The sequence below is a fragment of the Mytilus californianus genome, unplaced genomic scaffold (assembly GCF_021869535.1).
Source record: "Mytilus californianus isolate M0D057914Y unplaced genomic scaffold, xbMytCali1.0.p SCAF_4, whole genome shotgun sequence".
NCBI classification, from domain to species: domain Eukaryota; kingdom Metazoa; phylum Mollusca; class Bivalvia; order Mytilida; family Mytilidae; genus Mytilus; species Mytilus californianus.
The window spans coordinates 52,468,882-52,478,399 of NW_026262690.1; positions in this window are offsets into that span (position 1 = coordinate 52,468,882).

Sequence of the window (9,518 nt, forward strand, 5' to 3'; positions counted from 1 at the left end):
AATAATCGTGTCCATGAACCAATCTTAGCAAAACCCACCATTATTATCGCCTATAGGATATTTTATTTCTTGTCCGTATCTAGTTTTTATAATGATTTTCCATGTATCGCTGTGTATATGTTATATGCAATTTTATATGTCTTCAATTAAATGTTTTTTCTCAAGGAATTCAGAATCAAACAATTCTAAAAAACAAACCCTACGCCTCTCCAAAATATGGATGGCAGATGCCTGAAAGTACAACTTGATGCCATACTTACCCGGGTAAAAAAAAATTCAGGTGCTCTCATAACAGGCTATGCATGATGATAAAATGAAGAGGAAGCACATTTGTTTAGAAACATGTACAATATCCAGCTGATATATGAAACTACAACATTTGTATCAAGGCTGCATGCAGTTAAAAAAGTAAACTTGTGACAGACAAGGCTTCCGTGCTCATACCGTAAAAACACACGCAAAAACATTCCTTAAAACTGTTCCTTTATTTTTTGTAACAGCGGTATAGCTTATTGTAAAATAACGTCTTTCCAAATTAAAAAAAAAATCATATTATGATCTCCTATGCCAGGAAGTTACCATAATGCCATAGAAAGACATCTGTAACATGCTTATTTTTGCATTGTAGTATGCAGATATATGTATACATTGAACAACTCGATTATTAACTATTTGGTTTATATGTGCACTCTCTGCTTGGGGTTGAATCATAAAGTTAATAAAGTTCAAAAAAATTATTTAATTTATCACATAAAGTACATAGCATATCACATTTCTGACTAATTCGTGAGATATTTTCCTAAGTTGAATGTGCAATTGTGCCTGTATCACCCTAAACCTTAGCGAAAGACGAAGGGTTAGCACTTGGTATGCTAATGAATATCCTTTATTCAAATGTCACTGATGGGTCTTGTATAGACGAAACGCGCTCCTGCGTAGAAAATATTATAATAAAATTGAGAATGGAAATGGGGAATGTGTCAAAGAGACAACAACCCGACCATAGAGCAGACAACAGCCGAAGGCCAGCAATGGGTCTTCAATGCAACGAGAAACTCCCGCACCCGGAGGCGTCCTTCAGCTGGCCCCTAAACAAATATGTATACTAGTTCAGTGATTATGGACGTCATACTAAACTCCAAATTATACACAAGAAACTAAAATTAAAAATGATACAAGACTAACAAAGGCCAGAGGCTCCTGACTTGAGACAGGCGCCGAAAAATGCAAGCCTGGTACCTTTGATAAGTATTTACTTTAGGGCTAACACAGTGACATATTCTTTGAGATGTCGATAATTTGCAAGTATATTTCATTGGTCTACATGATTTATTCTTATGCATGATTTGTTCAGTACGGTATACATTTTGTCTTATATCTAACAGTATATCCTGATTTATTTTAGAAAATGAACAATGTCGCTCTCATGAAAGAAATTTAAGCGTGCCTGACTTTGCAACATATAGACTCTTATAAATAAGTATCACATAACTCTTTCAAATCCTGCAATAAAAATACCGGGACCCTTCCTCATGCAGTGTATAACAAAGTTCGGGTACATGTATGTTTTGTTTCAAAAATCAGACGACACGACCGTTTATATATATAATTCTTAAGAAATTAGAGAAACATAATTATTTTGTAACTCGCAACTCGGACTTCGAAACTCGCAACTCGACATTCGTAACTCGCAACTCGACTTTCGTAACTCGCAACTCGACATTCGTAACTCGCAACTCGTCATTCGTAACTCGCAACTCGACATTCGTAACTCGCAACTCGACTTTCGTAACTCGCAACTCGACATTCGTAACTCGCAACTCGACATTCGAAACTCGAAACTCGACCTTCGTAACTCGCAACTCGACATTCGTAACTCGCAACTCGACCTTCGTAACAAGCAACTCGACATTCGTAACTCGCAACTCGACTTTCGTAACTGCTTGCAACTCGACTTTCTTAACTCGCAACTTACAACTCGACGATAAGAAACCCTCCTATCTGCCGACCTGTAGTACATGTGGAAAAACAAACACCTGATCCAAGTCACATTAATTATTGAGAAGAAAATAAGAGAAAAAACTATGCTCTATTTAAAAAACTAACAAGCATCTTAGACTTTAATTGGTTTTCAAATGTTGTCGTTTTGGTTTTTAAGAAATCGAGTCGTTCCAACGTCAAATGCATGCACGAGATCACCATGCAGTCTGCAAGCGTCCCAATTTCGTCTATTCTGTTTAGGGACCTCCTACGTTTAATGGACTATTGAAGGTTTTTTAAACATTAAAAGATCTAGAAAGCACTTTAGCTTCCATTTAATTATTGACAGTAAAATGCCCCGGTCGAAAGAAAATGAATGCCTTGGTGCAATAGGGATGTTGCAAGCTAAGTTGGTCCAAAACTTTGTTGAAAGACATTTTCGTTTTCATCGAAACACAACATACATGTGAATGGATATAATATCAACGATCTGGTAATACACAGGTGCATACTTGTGACGTCACGTCGAAATAATAAACATATTCGACTTCCCCATTTTTAAAAATGTTTAGAACTTCAAGTCAGAAGCATCCCTGTTTATTGGCGATTAGTTAGTTTCCTAACAGCTTACAACAGATTAAGTGTGCACAGAACGACCGAGATGTCCAGCAAGGCGTTAAATACTGCTTCCACGACATCGTACTGCGAGGTTGGCGTGTTGTAGACAGCATCCGAGATTAAGAATGAATTATGTTTACAGACGAATCTCGGTTTCACTTGGATATCAGTGCCGTCATTCAAGATTTGACTGCCATGAAAAATAACGTTACATGGACGCTTGTGTTGTCCGAGGTCGGGCATTCGGTGGAGACATTGTTGTGCAGAATCATCACTGCACGCAGTCGAACATCCTTTGTATGAATGATATTCTTAATGGAACAGTATAGAGACGAAATCATACAGAAACATATCATCTCATTCATCTGACAACAACAAGATTAAGTCAAAGTACTGAAGTACTGAACATCGGATGACTGCAAGTTCTTGTGGATGGTCAAAAGCACTTGTATCAGAAAAAAATCACATCTCTATACCTGAAACTGAGGTTAATGTACAGAGATATATTTTTTTCTGAGACAAGTTTGTGCGTCGATGATGAATAAATGACAGGAAATTCAACCTCACCGTAATAACTATCATATTGTAGTGATACAAATCAGTGGTTTGTTGTTATATATTAAATTATATATACATGAACAGTTACATGTATATATAATTTTCATCCATTTGTACATCATTCTATTCTACTATTCTAATAAAAGTGCAGTGCAAGTGCATGGTGGACACTCTTCTGTAAAAATTCGATTTTTCTAAAAGATTGGATATGAGTGGGCATTCATATTTTCCCGCAAAACCAATATTCCATGCAGAGTTACCGGTCCTTGCGGGGATTGCCGCAAAACGTTCTTGAGATATTCTTCCGCATGCGTTAACACAATTTTTCGGTACGTGTGCATAGATATTATAAGAAGTCCATTACTAGTCTAGTAATGGACTTCTGATATTATCAATGATTTTTTACTTATACATATATATCTAACGACAAAACATTTTCATATTATTAATTTATGTTCTAAACAAAAATATTTTTATCAGTATTCTTTGAAGAGATGTATTTATAACAAACGATAAGGAATGTTACTTTTGCACTCCTTAATGTCCGCGTATTTATCATGTTTATAGATCGGTTACAAACCCAAAACGAAAGTTACGTAATGGAAATCTAGGCGATAGCAATACATCGGAATGCCCTCACGGTCATCGCGATGTAATCACTCTTCAACAAGACAATGCTATGTCACACGTTGCACGTGTTGTTCGTTACTTTCTCACACAGCAAAGGTGTTACCATGGCTTGTAGTTTCGTCTGGCCTGTCACTTATTGAGCACGTCTGAGGTGAATTGGAAAGCCGCTTACATCATCTCAAGGTATTGACATACATTCGGAACAATTTATCACAGGCATTCTTCAACACTTTTATGTCCCTTTTGATGATATAGCTCTTAACGTGTTTCAGTACTTATACATTATAGTCTTTCAAATATTTGGCTTTGAGTGTTCCAAATGACGGAAAATCCAGAAAAGCGCGTAGGACGCATAAAATTTATAAAGTATTTCATATTTTTTAATGGTATTCAACGAGGCGCCGATGCCAGACATGTATCAACGCCTATGGTGAACATGTCCTTTATTCAATTTATGAGCTTTTTTGCGACCCTATTGCTTTCTTTACACCATCAGAATGAATTAGACTAAAAAATAAGATATTGAGTGATTGGTTATGTGATTTTGACAACTGAGGCCTTAAATATTGTCACTTATTAAACATGCACAGTTCGTTTTTTCCATTAGTATACTTTCTGAGATATTATATTTGGTTGTTTCTATGATGTTGCATATACCTTGATGGCAGCACTTGTCCCATAAATGTAAACATTACTATGTCAAAGTATTTTCCTTAACCCATGGGTATACTCTAGTCTAACTAACTGAATTTTCGAAAGGATTCGAAAATTTTGATAAAAACTTTATGTTGAAAACCGGAGTTATCTCGCTTTTTGCGTTAATTTGAATTCAGAACAATGGTCAGCTTGTTAGTTAGTACCCGTAACGGTGATCTCTCTACCTCAAGTTTAATTCAATAATAAGACAAATGTTTAAAAAAAAATATAAAAATAATAAAAATATTTAAAAAATCAAATAAATAAGATAATTAAGCGTAATGAGTCTGCCTGGGAAAAAAAAACAATTGAACCTCTCATAATATGTTTGCAATTCCTCTGTTGTTTATTTAACCAAGATGGTAGTTTTAATTCGTAAGAATTTTAACAAATACTCTTCACTAGGTTTTAGTCACGGAGACGGGATACCAGTTTGTTCTTTGTTTACACAGAAGATTGACTTTAGATAAATAACGTATGAAAAATTATTCTCGATTGTCATAAAATTCCAACTTTTTAAGCTGTAGCTCCACGTGTTACACATTTATGGAGAAGCGATAGCTATCTTATCACACATTAAAAGGAATAAAAAGATTACATTTGTATGATTTTCACACTCTTTTGGTTGTCAATGTCCCCTACCGCGAATTAAAAAGTGCTTAGACACTATGCTTAAAAACTTTACTTATACCTAAAAATTCACATTGAAACTTGTTCCAATTTAGCATAGATTGTCAAAATTAGTACTAGTAGTATTATTTTCAGAGATGTCACAACAGAGAAGTCTCGTATGCTTATCGTTAGGCGATTTTTTAATTGGTATACTTGACTAAAAATATACCAACGTGTCTGGATATCACTATACAACGAAGACATGAATTTCAGCATTAATTGTGGATAAAAGGAGACTTAGGATATACAGCAACAAGACAACAACCCAACGACAAAAGTAAACCAAATGACATCTTGAACATTTAGTCCTCGGTAATAGAAAGAGACGTCTATGCAACGTGTCAAGTTCTAAATCGCCCAGAGTCTATAAACGATGTGAATAAAGTCAAACAGAAGATATCATGCAAAGATGTGTCATCAACTTCAAATAACCGCCAAAAAACAAATCATGTATGGCATTAGACAAACAGTGACGAATTTGACTTGGGACAGTCACGGGTTTTGAAATACTCGGAAAGACAACCAGAAAACAACGAAGACACAGTTGTCAAATATGACCGGGTCTAAATCCAACTGGAAAACTCCTTTTATTAACCTTTTTATTTATTTTATGTCAATGATCAAACAAGTTATTGTTACTTGCATGAAATCTTAAAAAAATCAATTACATGTAAACACACTGGAATCTACAGCACAAAAAGGAATCTGAAATGAGTAGCCGAACTCGTTTTGAGAAATTACACCTCACCTCACCTATCCTCTTCATGCCGGTCGGCATTTAAGGCACTGAGAAATTACAAATGTTACAAAATATCGATTTTGAGAGGAAATATTACTCCTGATTGAAAAAAATAAGAAAATTGTTAAAATCGAAAAGGCTTTTTTTTTGTCTGTCATTGGATGATGTACTATATATTGTACTTCATTTATCTGCCCTGTAATAATCTGTTAAAAAATCATGTCATTTCACAACTTGACGAACACAAAAATAAAATCGTAACTGTGAAATGACAAAGTGAAAATATTCGTACGAAATGGCGAAAATCAACAACGAAGGTATGAATAATAATTTTAGAATAGGAATGCAGTTCATATACTGATATTGATCTATGCATGTAGCATGTCTCCCGATCTATAACGAACTTGATAGCCATAAACTCCTTTACCTATCTCGGTATTGTCCTTTATATATACCTTTTTTAAAAGGTCATTTTATGCAACATACATACAGTGCATGCACTTTTTAACAACAACAAAAATATTTGGAATGACTCAATTAAAAAGATTCATAAAGATAGTCCGTGAAATATTTTTTTCAGTCATTGGACTCCAAGTTTGTCTAGGTAAAACTATGATTTTTTACTGTTTTTTCTTGAAAATATTTGAAAGAGACAACAAATGCATGCAGAATACAATATATTTATTAACGAATTTAACAGGAGTAACGAGAACATCGGGAGATATCATGCACTGCCTTAGATTATTTACTTCAGAGTTTATACACATTTAAATCAGAGAGGTTTTTTATTATTTAATTAATATCATATCATTCGAAATGTGAAAAAGTTGACTAAAGGGTAGATAGATTGAAACATATAGCTGGCCAGCTTAAAAAAATGTGACGGAGCTTCTATAGTGGAGAACGACTTAAACAAAATTAGAAAGAAACATGTTTTGAATCAATATGTAAGTTAATGACCATACATTATTAAATTCAATAGTTCAGTAATGAAATTCATGCACAAGTCCAGTTCTATTCCTTATGACATGTAATACGGTAAATCTGTTGATAAGAAGAAATTAATATTCAGTTTGCTGCTGATTTTGCTCTTTCATCTTACAATAAAGATATAGAATATGGCATAAAAATATCAACGGACCTTATGAATTGTATTATCTTCTTCGATAAAATCAATCAAGATCCAACATAGCAAGACGTTCTATTTCCTTAAGAGTATATTAATATATGGAAATGTATTCAAATTTATGTCAGGAGTGTCCATCAGCAGGAGTTGAATTTCAAACAGATATCTAAATCTTTATTATTTGGTATTCATTATAATGTCGTGTCATTGTCCATATAGGTTTCTTTTTTTTAATTTCTAAATTGAATTGTTTTAGTATGCTAGAATTTAAATTTATTCAACATAATAGCCAGTATATTAAAATAAAGAGATTTGGGATGAATATATATAATAAATGGCACTGAGATACTAATAACAAAATGTGAACCAATTCAAAAGAGAAAAGTGACGGCCTGTTTTTATAAATCAAAACAAAAAAACATTTAACGAAATAAATTATGGCAAACGGCAAGTAACGGAAACCACTGGACTTCAGTCTCCTTGTTTGGAACAGATATATAAAGAATCTGGCAGGGTCAAATACATATCTGTAAAACATAAGTTTCATTTATCTATATATCTGTAGTGATGTATACTTAGTATCATAGGGTTAAAGAACGTTCCAAGATCTCACTTTCTTATTCCCTCTCCCGAGACACATTGAGTTGATATTTATAAATATAATCTCGTGCATCTCATATAAATATATAGGACATGTCTAATGATGCTTTTGAAAACTAGTCGCCTGTTTATCGAAGCAGCTTCAAGACTAGGAAATGTCCTGAGACCGTCTTATGACATATATGTAGGTTTATCAAACATGTCGCAAATTAGCATATATCCTTGGAATTGCCTTTGGACACCATTTTAGGTGTCTTTTGATGGTCTTGTGATAGTCCTAACTTTAGAATATATTTGATGATGCTTCGTTTGTATCTTAAGCCCTCTTTTAGCAATATATATAGTGGTTGCAACTTAGGAAAGTTTATAAAATGTAAAAATATATGCATTTCCACTTCATCCAAAAGAGTCTGTAGTTTGGCATCTATAAAATGTAGGATTTATTCTTTTACTCATATTCACTCGTACATTTTTTTTTTGTAATAAAACAGTTAACTTCTCCATATTTGTATAAAAGATGCACTAGATTTTTTTTGTACTCGATAATGAAAGTAACTGACACTCCGGATTCAGCGCACAATAAAATGTTTCATTATTTTACAGATACTATACTCATTCAGAACAATGAGCAAAAACCCATACCGTATAGAAAGTTATTAAAAACCACGGCATGAAAAAATGTGAAACAATTCAAAATAAAAAAACCAAGCGCATTCATGATTTGTGCTCAAAACAATAATCGTGCAAAAAAATATGACAGACGACAACAAACGACAACCACTGAAAAACAAGCTCTTGGAATACTGACTTGAAGAAGGTGGTGGAGTTACACATGCATGTTTGTTAGTGTTCAATAATTCCCTAAAGACCTTCGAAAACTAGGCCACATACACCAAGCCTGTTTAGTTAAATCTGGTTCGACCTAATAATGGGTGTTCTATATTTCTGTATGTGTCTGGAAATGAACTTTCATGTCAAGTGATGATCATATCTTCGCAGGGATTTTGGTGACATATACATGATAAAAAATTGACAGTGGTCTATTGCTAATTTTAAAAAGTAGGGTATTAATCTTTGATCTTTCGATAAAAGGGAAAGGTTAACTACCATTAGTTAACAGAATGCACGTGCGGCCTAAGTCAAGCTAGTAAACAGACCCTTTGTTGCGTCATAACCCAAACCTTTTCCTAAACATAAAACAACGTTAAATTTGTCTTAAAAATCATCCTGACGAATGATAGATTAATACCAATGCAAAATACAAAATGGGGAATAATCATTTCGGAAAACATTAAACATATTAGTTTAAACATATTTTATTATTCAGAAACTAGACAAATGAATGAGACACAAGTTTTACAACATAGTAATGTCTTCTCCAGATTAAACTTCTTGTGATTATGTAATATTTAGGTGCTGGGCCGAAGTGGACAAGAGTTCAATTACAAGTGATCTCATGTGCATTAGAATAAAGAATGCATTTTTGTTATAATCTAATTCAGTTGTTTTCTATTATACCTCCATGTTTAGTCAAAGAAAGAAATTATGTATACAGATATAAATCATGTTAATTACTGCATGTGGACCAGAAATCTTCAGGAAACATCTAATTTCGTTATCACCTTTATTTATAAGCTGTTACTGTGGTAAGAACCATCCTTATAATTATATAATTATAAAATCGTTTCACTATACATGCTCATGCAGTTCTGGCGATTAATGTATACACTTAATGAGTTACTTATATATATTTGCAATATACCCAATTTAAAAAGAAGCTTGCTGTTAAAAAGTATTTTACAATCACAACCTGTATAACATTACTCTAGTTAGTGCGACGACTAAACTAAGCTCGGCCCTATCTAAGACAAATGTAAAGCAGTCTTTATTAGCATTGCC